Source organism: Sinohyriopsis cumingii, chromosome 8, assembly GCF_028554795.1.
Source record: "Sinohyriopsis cumingii isolate HCF-2022 chromosome 8, ASM2855479v2, whole genome shotgun sequence".
In the NCBI taxonomy this organism is placed as follows: domain Eukaryota; kingdom Metazoa; phylum Mollusca; class Bivalvia; order Unionida; family Unionidae; genus Sinohyriopsis; species Sinohyriopsis cumingii.
The window spans coordinates 61,921,728-61,938,769 of NC_142968.1; the positions used below are offsets into that span (position 1 = coordinate 61,921,728).

Sequence of the window (17,042 nt, forward strand, 5' to 3'; positions counted from 1 at the left end):
AGTGTACCGCACTTTCCGTGTAAGTACACTTTGTTAATCTAGCTTGTTTGCATTTTAGTCCAATATTTGCATCTAAACCAGTCAACATATTGTTATTTTTTCCTCATTTTCTTTCAGCCGGGCCAAGTCCACTCAGGCACAGCTAATAATGCTGCAACTTTTATTTTTGCATTTCACTAGATTGAAGTTTCTTTAAAACATCCAACTTATCCTTGACAGAAAAGACTTTCCTTTTCAAGGACGTCTACGTTGAGCAATCGAATGCCTCAGTTCACTATTTATCCAAATTATTTAAGTGTACAATGTTTTGTCTTAATTCACTCATAAATGCTGATAATAGTGAACTCACTTTTGAATCTAATTTCACGAGATAGTGACACTTAATTAATTTTCTGGACATTATCTTTAGCGACATATATAATGCAAATCAGAATCTATCAGTAACTGTCAGTTTCTCACTGGTGACTGGATAATACATTCTGAGCTGCTCTGCAATAGATCACAGAAAGTCGGGACAAGTACGAAAAACTTGTCGTCGCTATTCCTTTCTATGATCTGTTGCTTTCCGAATATAAACAAACAATGTTAACAATAAGCTTATCCTTTGTATGATTGGCAAGCCACGTTTACATTGGTTAAGTCCATGATTTAATGGTGTGCTTTAATGCGAAAGCAGAATTGACAGTCCTGTGTACTGTGACCAAATATAACAGTTGTCACCTTATTAGAGACATGGCCAATTTCAGGTGTGTAATTGCCTCTTATAAATATAAAACCTGGCTTTGAATACAACTGTGGCTAATTAGAGTCAAACAGTGACCATAAAAACATGTTCGTTTGATGTCCAATCTAGTACAGAAAGTTTTCTATCAAGTTTTAAGCTAATGTATGTTGAAAATTATATTTTCATTTAAAAACATTTTTGATAATTTTGCTTATTGGGTCTAGAGTCTTATGGCATTCTATCCAGAATCAGGTTGTGGCGATCTCTTGATATTGTGGGAGGGCTGTATATGTTATTCCTTTGTAGCATTGCAAAGTGTTATGACAGTGTAGAAAATGAGTGTAAAGTATTATGCCACTTTTAAACTAACACCTCCATCTTATTATGCCATAGCGCGGCAAATGATGCCAAATGGTGTTATGATACAGTGCGTCAAACATTATTTATTACATGACCTTCAGACACTTGTAATGGGACTTACATGATACAATGAGTCATGTCATTTAAGTTCATTGTATCATTAGACTCAGAGTGCTCAATATCAAGCATCATCTATTAGCTCTTATAATTAAAGTCACAATTCAATATCCTGTAATTTTCTAAGTGCTTCATTATCTTGACCTTATTAAACAAAGGTAGAAATTATGTGATGCTATCTATTCTGAGATGCACGGATCTATGCACAACGCTGCACAACTCCTACACGGTTCAAGACGCGGTTTCGTAGTTGGACAATGTATGCGTACATGAAGTTGTATTACTGTCGCGCATGACTAGCACAAACTTACATGTAGTACACTGAACAGGGGCTTTATCTGTCAGTACATGTATGAGTAAGCAATGTTTTTGTCCATGTGGCTCAAGATAGATTTATACAGACAAATGATACTGAGCCATATGATCCGTCGATACCACAAGAAACTAAGCTAAACTTGGAAACTATTGATGTCTCACCCTATAATCATGTATACACCTGTTGGTCATGAAAAGATTAATTCAGCTATGCGACTAAAACTGGTGTGGGAATCCATTCTTTCATGTGGGGGGTATCCAAGTAGAGGCACATGTTTTAGGTGGCAGCTGGTTAAACAAAGGTGGGGAATGGAGAGGTTTGTGTTTTACAATCACTTCAGTTGTTTTGATACAATAAAAACTGCCATAGTGGACACCTCCATATGGACAATGTACATTAACCCCTTTTCTTTAGGTTATTTTATCCCTTAAATAAAGTACATATGTTTGCTGTTTGCTACAGAAAAAATTATCTGGTCACCTGAGTGTTCTTTATCGACAGCTTTCTTTGAAAAACAAAATGCAAAGAATGACGCAAATTCAATGCCAGTTAATATAATATGAATATATCTAACAAACCAATCAGTCAGGTTTATTCTGTTTATAATAGGAATGGAGGTTAAATAGTCATATTTGATAGATATGGCTTTATTATAGACTAATACTAGGATAAGATTCACATTTCCCATTTAAATCCAGATACGCGTAAACTAGCAAATTAAAATATATTTGACATTTTTCTTAAATCGATTTTCTTAAATTAATTTTCTTAAATCGATTTTCTTAAATTAATTTGCATTCTTCTTAAAGGTTCACTACGCTGTCTTAATTAGATCGTTTTTAATTGTTACAGAAAATGATTGTTTAAAGAAAGATGATTTTTCGATGATTTGAATTAATCACTTTATAACTCTATTTAGAAAATTTTGTGCATGCATCGATCTACCTATTCTCTACCTGTTCTTTTTCAATCTCTGTGTTCTGAATGGTGCCACATCAGTTTTCAAAGTATTGTTACTATTCTTTGGTTACAAATTAAGTAACTAAAATAATGAATAGTTAAGAAGGGATCACAATGATGAATACCTTTTAATTGATCAGTAACAGGAGCGAAAGTGACCTCCTCAAAAGCTGGACAAATACGAATAGTTTCTTGATCAACATCATTCTAAAAAGCTCTTCTTGCCTTATCTCTAGTAACTGCGCAAGCAGGGTATAAATCAAGGATTTGATTTTCAAAAAGATCAACCTTTTGATCGAAAAAAGGCTAGTCAGTTACATGTGGATTAACCACAACATTATCTACAGCTAATGCATTGCTTAGCAATAAATGAACACCCTCAATGACATAGAATTCACAGCGCCAACAGTCACTGGCCCTGACATAAGTCTGATGTTAAGTTAACAGTATAAAGAGGTTTTGGGAAAAGCGCACTATAACTCCTGAACAAGAACACTTTCATCAAAAGAAGACTTCTCAGACAAAAGCAAAGTACATACTATTAGAAGACTCTGATAAGCTCCTGTGTCCATTAATATTTTAATAGGGATAGGATTGGGCGAATCACCAATAAGTGATATAGAACCATTCGACATGAAATGACTCATAATTCTCCATAGTATACTCAGAGTGGAGTTTGTTTAATCCCCACAAATGTATTGCTTCCAATAAATGACTATGACCTTGACATATGAGAAACAAGATCATTTGGAACTATTCTGTCTTTATTTCTCTGTTTATTTTTCATATCTGAATGCATTCAGAAATACCGTGCCCCATTTTCTTGCAACGAATGCTGTAGGAAGAGACAACGATTTCTAATCAGCATTATCAGGCTTTAGATTCTGATTAGTTGCATCAGACTGAAATTTTAAGTACTCGCTTGAGTCTAATTTGGTTTCTTACTTACCCCATCTTGTGAAAGAAAAACGAATTGACAAAAAAAAAACGTTTTGAGCCAAAGAATATTCATCAGCTGCACAAGGAACGTTTTCTAAAGTATCTATCATATTTTCATCAAGGTAAATATTGACATCTCACTGGACGCAGTTCTTGAACTCTTCGACTAATACGAGTTGTCTAAGTTTGTCATAATCCTTATCAATCATTTTAGATGCGCACCACCCTTCAAATTGTCTCGCTTTTACTATGCAAAATAGACATAGGTTTAGTTTCCTGCTTTTCTACTATTTTGATACCTCTCTCGATGTGTCTCAGATACCAACTCATAAGCCATCAAGACACATTCCTTAACTAAATCATAATCAGTACTTGCATCTACTCACAGTGCAGTATATACTTCACAGGCTTTGCTAATAAGTAGACTCTTTATTAACAAATTCCAGTGCTCTCTCGGCCATTTAAAACTTGTAGCTGATTTTTTCAAAATGTAAAAATATTGATTTGCTTTTTCTAAAAGGCGGAACTAACTTGATATTTCTATCAAAACGTGTGGTGGAGTAATTTTTGCTTTACAGTTCTTATACGTTTAACTTCAATTTAATTTTTCCTGCACTTGCATCTAATTTCCTTTTTCCTGCATTTTCATTTCCGTTTCTTTTTCTTCATGTGGAATCTGTCTCTCTCTTTCTTCATTTTCACGTTCAGGCTTTCTTGACTTCATTTCCTTCTTGTATTTTAATTTAAATCCATAACTTGCAGGTTACAGACCGATTCTGACTAACTAATCAAACCCAAAGCACACTTATTCAAAATATTTTTTCTTACCAAATACTGAACGTACGATTTTTATTTCTTGTTTTAACAAAGATGGTTATGCGTCCGAAAGGTCATATTGTCTGGCAAGTTGGAGCAATTCATCCTTTTCAAGGACTCTAACCGTTCCTGGCTAGGATTTAAAATACAATTTTCCACATTACTTCACTATAAAAAGTCAAAGAGACTAGTCTCTGCAATTCGTCTCCAGGACGAGCCCCCGACTTTATGTTACAACTCTATGATCAGAAACTAAGTAACAAACAAAGCAAAACCAATACGGTTTGTAATATTTTACAAAAAGTTTAATCATCAAAGTTATAAATGAAAATGTGTGAAGAACTTATACAGTATTATGAGAAATTCAAACCAATCCATATAAAAGACTATCAAAGTCCTAAATGACTGAAAAGTTCCTTATAAATTTCAAAACCAGAAATGTACTGGTCCTCCAAGAACCGTGACGTTGTCAAGATGTATTTGCCCAGAATTCCATTGAATAATTTATAACAGTTCCAGAATTATGCCATACCCGCCATAAACTTTTAATTATTATGATTATTATTATTAACTATCATCATATACATAAGCATCAATTTAAATAAATACAAGGCTATTAAGATCCTCAGGTCACGTATGTAAAAACTTAACTAAAGTTCTTTGCGATTTGCCATGATTAATAAGAATATTAAAAATTAGCTAGAATTATGCACCAGAAGTAACAGAAATATAGCTATAGGTAACACTATAATGTACTAGGGTCATATTTGTTCTGAAGCTGTACAATGAAATCTGTCTTAACATAAATCTCTTACGAAGGGTACATGTCCATAAATGATAACATCTGCAAAAAACTATTTTCAGGTTCTTTAGTTTTAATATATATATATATATATATATATATATATATATATATATATATATATATATATATATATAATGGACAATTTCTGCAAAGAACAAATTTTTTGTGTGGTTGCTTACCCCTTCCCACCCCACCCCACCCCTTTCAGGCTCAGGCATGTAGAGTAGCCCCAAAAACTCCACTCCAGCGTGTTGCATGTCGGAACTGATGGAAGCATCCTTCTGCCCTGTGATGTCTATCAAGTTGTTCTGGTTTAGGAGATTTGGAACGTTTTAAAATGATGTGATTTGACTTTGTATATTAAGGGTTTATCCCTTTTTGCCATTATCTTTCTTTTGTACTACTTTGTGGGGAATACCTAACTTAATTCGTCATTAGATAGCTAGAGGTGTTCTGACATGTCATTAAACCATATACATAAATATTCCCACTTAACTGTCCTTTACAGACAGATTTCACTAAATACAATACATAACCCACAACAATGGGTATATGGTTAGCAACATTATATCTGCCAGACGTATCTTTTCTTAGTGACCACCGATTAAAATTTATACAAATTTTCGATTAGCATTAGAATAGCCATACACGGACTAAAATAAACGGTCAGTCTCTAGAGGAAATCATATTACAGAGAGGCTGATTAATGAAGGTTTATCTGTATCAGACGTAGCTCAGATGTTAAAGCACTGAATTCGTAATCTAAGGGTAATGGGCTTGAGACCCACACAGGCTATCCCATACTGGCTTTTTTAGTGAGCCTCTGGGAAAGGCACATAACTCCCATTTCCTCAGGGTGATATTTTTGAAAGTGCCATAAAAAACAACCAACCAACTTATTTAAGACCCCTGATAATAAATTTATTTTGGTATTCTACAGTAATCTTGAAGTAGCCCGAACTAACTGATAATTTATTAGTATACTCACTCACTTATTAATACTGTTAGTAGAAGCGGTAGCTTGTAGGATTGAATTGCTACCATATATATATATATATATATATATATATATATATATATATATATATATATATATATATATACATGTACTTGCATGTATTGCTGACAAAGTGGCAGACAGCACAGACCTTGATCTTATTGTGGCATAATGCACCAGCAGATCTGGATTGATTCAGTTTGTTAGGTATAATTAGTAGAACAAACAACACAGAGCCTCATCTGGCAGTCTGTTATGCGCTGGCAGATCAGGGTCTATGTTTCTTGCAGTTTAATCAAACTTATATGTGTTGGTATATACCAGGCCCATTCAACCCGCTGCCCAATATTTCCTTTTGTTCGACCCGCGGCCATGTATGCATTCCTTTTGAAAATACATGTATGCATTTTAATGAATATACATAATTAGTGATAAGGAACTGTTCTTGCTCATGTGGCATCTAACCTTAAGCATTTTATCTGTTCTGGTCCTCAGCCAAGAAAGGTGTGTGTGTGTGATTTGGATTTTTAACGTAGCTTTAACAGCTTTTATGTCATATCGCGACGATCCTGCAGTGTGTCAGTTTATAGTGATGTCTAGCACTGGGGCATCATGCAGCAGATATTTAGCATATTGCCCGCCTAGTCACACTATCCTGACACCAGGCCGACTAGTCCTAACACTAACCTCATAATAATGAGCGCCAAGCACTGCAGCTGCTAGCACCACTTATACAAGTCTTAGGTATGATTCGGCTTGGATCCGAAGCCAAGAAAGTGTATACAGAAACTCAGAATTTCAAACTGTAGCATAAGATTTCTTTAGGATCACCTGTATTACTGAGGAAGCGGGTATTTTATAAGTTCATATTTTTAAAAACTATGTCTTAAATAATGATGTATTTCTCAACACATTCATATTAATTAGGCTCACAGGGGCTTGTATTGCTGCTTATTTACCTATAAATATACATGATACATAATACATATTGATATCTTTATTTATATTGTTGCGTGGATATGTAAAGGTATTTATGTAGTGAAACAGTGCCTAATGATTGGGCTAAATATTGTGATTTGTAATCATGCCTTACAAATGTAAGTCTGATCCAGTTGCAAACACCACATACCTTTATCTTAATGTGGCATAATGCACCAGCAAATTTGGATTGATGCAGTTTGTTAGTGTCACATTATAAGTAAGGAACAATAGCCAGATTGCAACATGTATATGCTACACACTGAGGCTAATTATTCGCTTCATAAATGTTGCAAATGTCAGCCTTGCGAACAATGAGTGTCAAAGCGATGTGTACACAGCTGGCCGGTTGACTTATGTTACGATAGTGTAAGCCGACATCAAAAGGACGGGTGGGAAGCCAGTTGTACATAACATGGCCATAGGAACTTGTTACTGGCGCCTTATTTGGCTGGGCGCGATTCACAGATAAGTGGCATGAATTGCCGGTGATGGGTTCAAAGGAACGTCAAGTGGGGGTCGTAAATCCACCCTTGACAGACTGCTGTGGAGGGGGCAACGTCTGCTAATTATGTAGACCATGCGTGAATCGACATCCACTCGGAACTGAGCAAGGCATGGTCACCATTGGAATCGCAAGTTTAAATCTAGTGTCTAGAAACTAAACGTCAGTAGTCGCTAAACCATCTTGCAGGAATTACATAAGGAAGTTATCAGCTACTCCGACGTCATTCGAAATTGGCAGGAAATATTGTTATTCTGGAAATTACAAAGGAGCTTCGGACAGGAAGCTTTTAGGGACCGGAGGAGCTGTAGGAGACAGAGAAGGGAAATACCCTGGTACAGTTGGTCCTGAGTCTCTGGGAGACAAGAAAAGGAGAGAACGGAAGCGGAATAAGTGGAAGGTGAAGGACGTGGTTGTTGGACTAAAGGGTTACTGGGTGCCAGTCAAGAAATACTACAGATGAGTAGAAACACAGGACAGGAGGAAAATCTATCGCACTAAGTCAGATGATGAAATAGGCCGTCACATGCTCGAGTGAAAGACGAGTGATATGGTTTTGAATATTAAATTTCATTTGAGGAAAGACTATTTGTTATTGAATGACAATAAATTTCTTGTTTATTTGAATTTCACCTTTTGTGTATTCAGTAATTTAACTGTCGGCATCGGTGACTGGGGGCTAGGAGCTTTGCATCTCTATCACTACTTTAATTTCTAACAAAAGAAAGCCAGGGTGGTTCTTCTGTAATAATTAAAGATAATACTGGGAGCACCCCACCCCAACCTAAGGTAGTCTACGAGACCTTTACAGTTAGGTATAATTAGTAGAACAAACAACACAGAACATGATCTGCCTTCATATTATGTGCTGGCAAATCAGTGTCGATATTTTTTGGAGTTAAATCGAAAATATATATGTTGGTACATATAGAAACTCAAAATAAATTTTTAAAGCATAAGATTTCTTAAAGATTAACTGTATCAACCACGTAGGGTCCATTTTATCAAACAGTCCATATTTGTTAAAAGTAATTCATAAATAAGAAGTAATTTCTTCAAACAGGTAATATTGTTTTCACCGAGATTATATCACTGCTTATTTACATGTAAATATCAATGACACATAATACAAATATTTTTATTGGTATTGCTGTATTCATATATAATGTTAGGTAATACGTGATACAATCACCTGTGATTGAGCCAAATATTCTGATTGTGATCATGCCTTACAGACTGAGTTTATTTGAATTTATCTCTACTGCATCTTAAACACTGCATGCATAACAAATAGTATGAGAACAAGACTGTGATTAAACTTTGAGATAGAATAAAAATAATTTAAATCTTTTTCACACCCTATTTGGCTATTGCGTTATGTATGTCTATATCATGTATTTATTCATAAATTGTTTATATCAAGTATATTATTAATATAATATAGTTTGCATAAGAGTCACTTAGTTAATGGCATTTTTATTTGCCAATGTCTTATGGATGGGTCGTACTATAAATCCACAAGGTCAGTGTACCAAGTTCAAATAAACAACATCACGTGGTCCAAAAAGGCCGAGAGCAACACAAATGGAGGTCAAAATAACATCTAGTAATCCATCGGGAAAATTTGCTCTGATATAAAGGTCAAAGGTCAGTCTGACCTAATTACTGATTGGTTAAATGGTAACACATGGTTTTGTTTCCTGAATGCTAGTATTTCACAAGTTTAAATGATTCGTTGAAAGAAACTGCCCTGTTATATTAAATTATTCTTTTATTTCTTTTATAAAAGCACTAGAAAGCAGAAAGCATTCATTGTAAGAGATACATTGAGGATCTTGATATTCTTTTAAACTGATAATCGTTCGTTGGAATTGAAGTACACAGAACATTTATTTTAACAATGGATACCATATACTGGATTTAAAGACTTGAATATATTAATAATTTTAGAATTACTGTAAAACATTCGTGGACATTATGGAACTTAACATTCTGAATTTACCTCGAATTCAAATAAAGCCTTTTCGATTTTAAAACTGATTCTTCTGTACTTTTAGCATAGAAGGATATATAATTTTTATTTGGAATACTTTTGGAGTCTAGCCGGACTACTGGGAATTTATAGAACACTTTAGGAATTGTAGAATTCATGACATGCTGTAAGTTATATTTAATTATTTAACTCTTTCGCCTTGTATTTTAGGGAAACAAATTTATACCTTAAATTATACAATAAATCTTGGTTTTGTATTTTCTTGGTGAGGAATTTAAGCCCTTGGGACATCATAATTGCATATCATACATTGTTGGCACTGTTATAATCAGAGTAACCCTGGATTAAGTCCATAATACTCCAGAATATATATGTGTGAACATACCGGTACATTCCTCATTCCAGTGGCGTTTGTGTAATAGGGACCTTTTGGTTCCTGCTTTTTTCTTTTCTTTTTTTCTCAAAGGAACCATTTTGTCAACAAAGAACCGGTGTAGAGACCCTATAATCCACTCAGACCATCTAGTGACATTCAAGAGGGGTGGATGGGTTCCATTCTTATAGATCATTTAAGTAGTTTCCACCTTGCTGCATGCAGGAAATCCCAACACAATTTGAAGGACATACAAGGTTACATGTGTCTCTATAGAAGCCTGTGTCACAGCTAAATAAACACTTTCCACCTGTTCTGGCACAATGGCCAGTTTTACCCTGGTTTGTTGCACAAGTATCATTACATTTCTCTTCACAATGGAGACCATACCAGTTGTCTTGACAACCAATACCCCAAATTTCAGTGGCTCTATTACATTCCTCATTCAAACAGTTTGAACGTGGTTGGTGACACTGGGGTCCAACCCAATAAGGAACAAAATTGTAAAGGCATGCACTTGTCTCCTTGTCACAGTAAATATTTTTTCAATTAGCTTGACAATGGGTGCTACAACTGGAGGAACACTGGCCGCCATACTAAGATGGTTTGCATGCTACGCAAGCTACTGTTGACTTTTGACATGACACACACCTAGCATTGCATTGATCCGAACATTGATCACCATAGTAACCATCCTGGCAACCATGCAAGCAAACTCCATTAGACTGATTGCAGACATGGTTTATACAATTGCGGTATGTTCTATTGCAAAATCGACCAAAGTAACCAGACAACCCGTAGTACATACGACATCATATCGATCACATTTATTTTGGGCACAGCGCGAGGAAGGACATGGCTGATCACAGACCTTGCTATAATTACCGATTGGGCATTCTGAATTAAGATGCTTAAATTAAACTTGTGTGTCAAAAAATATGATATTATCTGCTGACATATCTACTAATTTCCTTGACAGAATAAGTTGATCCCCCCCCCCCGTTTAACTTGTAATATTGTCTCCTCCACGTTAAGTGCCATATATATATATATATATATATATATATATATATATATATATATATATATATATATATATTCAACATCAGTACCATATATACTCAGGCTTTAAATCAGAACTAATTATACCAACAACACAGACCCAGGTCTTTCATTGTATAATGAACTGGTAGGTCAGTGTCTCTGTTCCGATCATTATATAGATTGTTGTTTCTTTATCTTCTTCTGATTAATCCTGACATATGGCATAGATCCGACAGCACATTACATGAAGACAGATTTTGCTCTATGCTCTGTCTTATACATAGTACGCATGGTATATAACCGTTCTGTAATCTGATCTTCAACAAGGTCACTGACAAAATGGATATGTAACGAAAACTGATACAAGGTTAGGTTCTGCTGACCTTTCAGATCACCAATCAAATTACATCTTTCAATTATATGAGCACATTGTTTGTATTGATAACCCTCCCTAACTCAAAAGACAAGATTTTATCTGATAGGTTGCTAAAAATAAGTGAACCTTTATCAGTGCCTATCAGATCTAGTTGTTATAAGTAGATCTTGATTTTAATCAGACTAAACTGTACCACTACTCTGATTGGCTTACAGAATATTTCAACCCGTATGATCACCTAATATATTGCTGAAAAAATGAAATTCTAAATATTAAACATTTCCATATATTGGCCATGATCATCCGAGGATATTTAGAATTTTTTAACGTAGCTTTAACAGTCATATTGCTACGATGTCTGCAGTGTGACAGTTTATAGTGATGTCTAGCACTGGGGCATCATGCCGCAGACATGTAGCGTGATGTCCTACCCAGACACATTATCCTGACACCAGGCCATGCGAGGCAGCTGTAAGTACCATTTTTGCAGGTTTTTGGTATGACTCGGCCGGGGATCGAACCCACGACTTCCCGCATCCGAGGCGGACGCTCTAACCACTAGGCCACCGGAGCGGCCCGAGGATATGTATTTATGAAGTAGTAAAAACAACGATTAGGGTTAAATTTCTTCCTGGCAAACCTATGTAGGTGTACTATGGATAATGTATATATCTGTTTATAATTCGACTCCCACTAAAAATTGCTCAGATCCAAATCTAATATCACACAATTCACCGGCAGACCTAACTATATACAGTTTGTCATGAGTGATAAATAGAACAAATAACATAGACCCCAAATCTGATTTGTTTTCAAAATATTTCAACTCATATGGTGAAGATACCATACCACATTACAATAATATGGTAACTTCATTTTAAAATATAAACTTTATTATCTTACTGAAATATTGTCAGTTTATTTATAAGGACACCAAACCCTTTTACAATAATACAGTCACTTTATTAAAACGTACATCGTAGCGATATGACTGAAAAGTGGATAAAGTTTCGTTAAAAATCCAAATAACACATACATATATACACACAAACACACACACTGAAACTTGGCCCACATTCATTCACTGGATGAGGAGATATAGCTACTTAATTACCACCAAAATATGACCCCTACAATAATGGTTGTATTGTTAACAGCCCGATTCGCACGCACAAGCTAGTTTTGTCAATAGCATGGAGGAGCTGTGTTCAAATATGCACAATACATGTACCCCAGCACAAATTGCTTATGTGTTGCAACAGTGTTTAAATGACGTGTGTATTTCCATTAAGTACGGTTTACTTCCTTTGACATATTTTTTTTTAATTTTTAAAAAACTGTTTGCCAGATAGAAGATAATTTCTGTGTTTCTAAATAATTTTTCCAAAAAACGACGTAGACCATGATGAAGACACCTTTACTAGAATAGTAACAGCGGGATATCAAATAAAGAATCACACGTAGTTATGTCAGTTATATATATTTGGAAAAATAACAATTTAAGGGTCTAATTTGTTCAATAGATATGTCTTTAGGTGTGATTGATATTACTCGAAGCCATCTAACGTGTAGCGTAATATTTAACAGCCCCAACTGTAACACAACAATGCATTAAGAGTGGACGTTGATGATTGGGACAAATGATAATTGAGCATTTCAGATTATGTTTCAGTAAGTTATCCTTTATATGAAAAGAAGCCATCTGACTTCGAGCGTTGTATTTAACAGCCCCAGCAATAAAAAGCTGAAGTTTTGATAAATATTCATACATCCCGAGTTAACAGTGATCTGGAGAAGATCGGAATCAATCAGACTATGCTGGCAATTTGAGTTCGATCAGTCATTTGATATATGATGAAAATAATTTTATCGGTAAAACAGAAAGCATAATTCTATTTTGCATAAATTGCGTAATTCTAGGAGAAATTGTATCATTCAAATGGCATGATCAATTTCATTTTGCTTATGTAATTGATTAAATTTTACATACGGGAACTCGTGCTGTTCTATTCTATATCTCTGCTCAGTTATTTTGTATTTCATCAATCAATTGTATGCATTTATTTTATTAATTACTGGATCCGGGCAATAGCACCGTGGTCTATTATCCCTTAGATAAGGATAACAGTTCGAGGATATCATATATCATATCACCCTCCACGACGCATATATAATATATATATATATATATATATATATATATATATATATATATATATATATATATATATATATATATATATATGACCATGCCATTTTTACCGTCTGCACATGAACTTTCTCATCCAATATGCAGAATGGTGATCTAGCTTTTTGAGGACAGTTGCATGCATTATGAAACTATTAGTATATATTTACGTACCATTATGAGTTGCATGCACAGTTTTAACACCTCTCTCTCTCTCTCTCTCTCTCTCTCAAACTCGCAAGTGAACTTGACAACTCGATACGTCCAATTTTGTTTGATGTTTAGCTGATAAAGTAACTGATGATGTATATTTCGTAATATTGAGACGGTGAAGACATAGTCGTAAGTCTATATTATTAACGACTTAAGTTCCAAGGTGGTGACTTCTGATGCGACACATTCCCATGCTGAAAAATGCATGCAATCAGACAGAAAACAAATCTAGAAAATCTCACTCATCTAAAGTAGAACAATACTGATTTGCAATGTAGCGAACCTGCATGTGGCCTATAGAAGAATAGTTTGACATGTGCATTTACAGTTAATTATCTGACATACCGAGTCGAAAGTTTCAAATTTTACATAAAACTGAATATCATAGAAGTATGTGATATGCTGGTCTCAAGTCTTCTTTAAGCAATCAACTGTCTTAACAGTCACTATTTCTTCACTGCAAAAGAAAAAACCTAAGTTAAACAGTCTCCTGTCTTTAGAAACAACTTGTCTCACTTTCTAGAAGTTGCTGTTATAAAGACATGTTAGGCTGCGTCTCTTTGTTTCATTGCAAACCGCTATTTGGATAGAGAACACTACCAGCAACTGAATATAAAAAAATGTACAAAAATGTCAAAACGCAGTTAGTGGAGAGAGAGAGAGAGAGAGAGAGAGTGTGTGTGTGTGTGTGTGTGTGTGTGTGTGTTTGATTTTTACCGTAGCTTGAACAAATTGAGTCATATTGCTTCGGTGTATGCAGTGTGGTAGTTTATAGTGAATCCTATCACTAGGGTATCATGCCGCAGACATGTCGCATCATGTCCGACCTAGTCACATTTTCCTGACACCAGGTCGACCAGTCCTAACACATACCTTTTAATATTGAACGTCAAGCGAGGTAGCTGTTAGAACCATTTTTTTTTACAAGTGTTTGGTATGACTCGGCCGGGGTTCAGCGCACTACCTCCCCCATTCGATGCGAAGACTCCAACCACTTAGACCACCAAAGCAGTCGATCGAATGATCGAGAGAGGGGGGGGGGGTATTCAAAACGCAGATTGCACACACATAGCTGCCTCAGCTTCTTTGCTTGTGGAAATTTTATGATGGACGATAGCAAACTGCATAGCTTTTGAACATTTTTTCAAACAGCAATTAAATATAAGAATGGAAAACCTAACGACCAATAATCGGTCCATCGTAAACACGCATCAGTCTACCAGACCTGTCGAGGAATATATAAAGATAAAGAAAAAACATGGTTACTGAGTGTCTGTGTGTGTAAAACACATATCGCCACGATCATCCATTTTGTCCCCACTCTTCCCCCCCCCTCCCATAAGCAAAGCCTCTTTACGAAGTCATGGATGGTTAGGATGGACCCTAGGGCTAATGTTAGCTGCATATATTAATTTTCTCATTGCATATCCAGTATGCAGATACATCAATAAATAGGTTGGATAGCTCTATTTGTGTTTTTATGTTCATAGAGTAGAAATAGGTTTTGTTATGGGGATAAATAGTTCAAAAGTTATGACTCAAAGGATAAGTACCAGAGGGGTTAAGGGCTGACCCAGAGGTTAATGTCAGCTCACATATGCATTTGTCTTTTCATTAAAGTCAGGTGATCTATGCATAAAAAGTTCCGAATTTTATGACCCAGGGTTACGTCACTGGGAGTAAGGATACCTTACAAGCCAATGTAATTGTACATTTGAATTTTGTCTTTGGAAGCTCATTGAGTGAATACATGAGAATATAATGTACATCTCAATAGTTCCCAAGTTACAACCAAGGGGCTATGTACCGACGGGTGGGAGGGAGGAGGATGTGGGTAAATCGGGGAGGATAGACCCATTACCCATTTTAAATATACATCTGAATTGTTATTGGTTTGCTCAGTAAGTGCGTCTACATATGGCGACAGGGTGGGGATCCAAACAGTTCTCAACATGTGCACTTGGGACTAAGTCCCTTGTGTCGTTGTGTAGCTCAGGAAAGACCCAGGGGTCAATGCTGGCTACATACCTGAATACGTGTCGGGCCGCGCTATTTATATTTTGAGGCACTTCTGTACCAATTTTCATATTTACTAATTTTTGACTACATTTGTGCTTGGAGATAACGTGACAGACAGTTAAACGGATGTTATTACAATATCCAGACGTATGTTCTGTTTTAAGGTTGGTGTTGTTGTTGTTTTTTCTGCTGCTGTAAAAAGAGTGTCACGATAAGCAAGTTACTGCAAGTTTACGGCTCGGCACTAGACATGGCTAAAATGGTTATTTAGTGTTTTGTTTTTTTTTCATTTCAAAATCTGCACCATGGTAGATTGCAAGTAAATCAAGTCAGGTAGTTGAAGTAGTTTAAGAACAAACAATTTAATTTTCAAAGGTAGGTGGGTCTGGAAATGTTTCGAATTGTGATATTTTTCTCTTCTTAAATATTTTTAAACTAGTACAAGAATATAATTAAATCTTTTCCCACAATTGAAAGAAAGGAGATTTGTTCAAGCTATTTAAGAGCTCGAATTATTTTCACAACCCCTACCCCTTTCATTTCGCACAGCAAATTAAATCGTCAGCCCCGTACATTTAACATTAAAACATTAGAAGACACGTCAACATAAAGACTTTTATTCCGGGAGGGTGATTTTAATGGCATACCGTATTTCCTCACAAATTAGCAAAGGATTGAACTGGTAGCAGTTCTTTCTTCATTATTAAGTAGGCAAGCGATATGCTCTCTGGACACATACTAAGTAACCTTTAAAAAATTTGATAATGCAATGTTGGGGGAAACGGATGCGTGCTATTTACGATTTGGAAGCGTGTAAGTGCTACTCATCTGAAGGGACTCATGTAATATGGACAGATGTACACATGACATTCATTCAGCGGTTTCATGTCCGTCAGGTATTATACCATAGCGGTGAGGACGTATGTCATTTTTCATTTAATAAAAATCCAAAAGATGTGTATTATTGGGGGTGGGAGGATAAATCGCGATTGTGTGATATGATGTTCTCTTTCATTGCAGCGTTTATTTTAATTCATCAGTACTGTATAGGTTAAGTGATTGGAATGCCAGTCAGCAACCAGCTTTTCCCATGTGAAACCAGCATTCATGGCGAAACAAGCAATTCAGTACTTAGTTAAAGACTATTTTTCTTGAACTCTGATATTCTTAGGCCTGACGTAGCTGAACTGTGTATGATTAGATTAACATCAAAAGTCTGAGGAAATGTATAGCCAGCCATACTCCATGTTACAGGGCCGGATTAAGAGGAGGGGCACCGGGACACGTGTTCTGAAGATAAACTGTCTAATACTTACCTT

At 35.6% G+C, this 17,042-nt stretch overlaps 1 protein-coding gene across 2 annotated transcripts in view; it reads right to left on the bottom strand.

Moving 5' to 3' along the window:
* The window catches only part of LOC149793666 (uncharacterized), a 64,860-nt gene that overhangs the window by 41,618 nt on the left and 6,200 nt on the right, over positions 1–17,042 (bottom strand). The window lies entirely within an intron of this gene.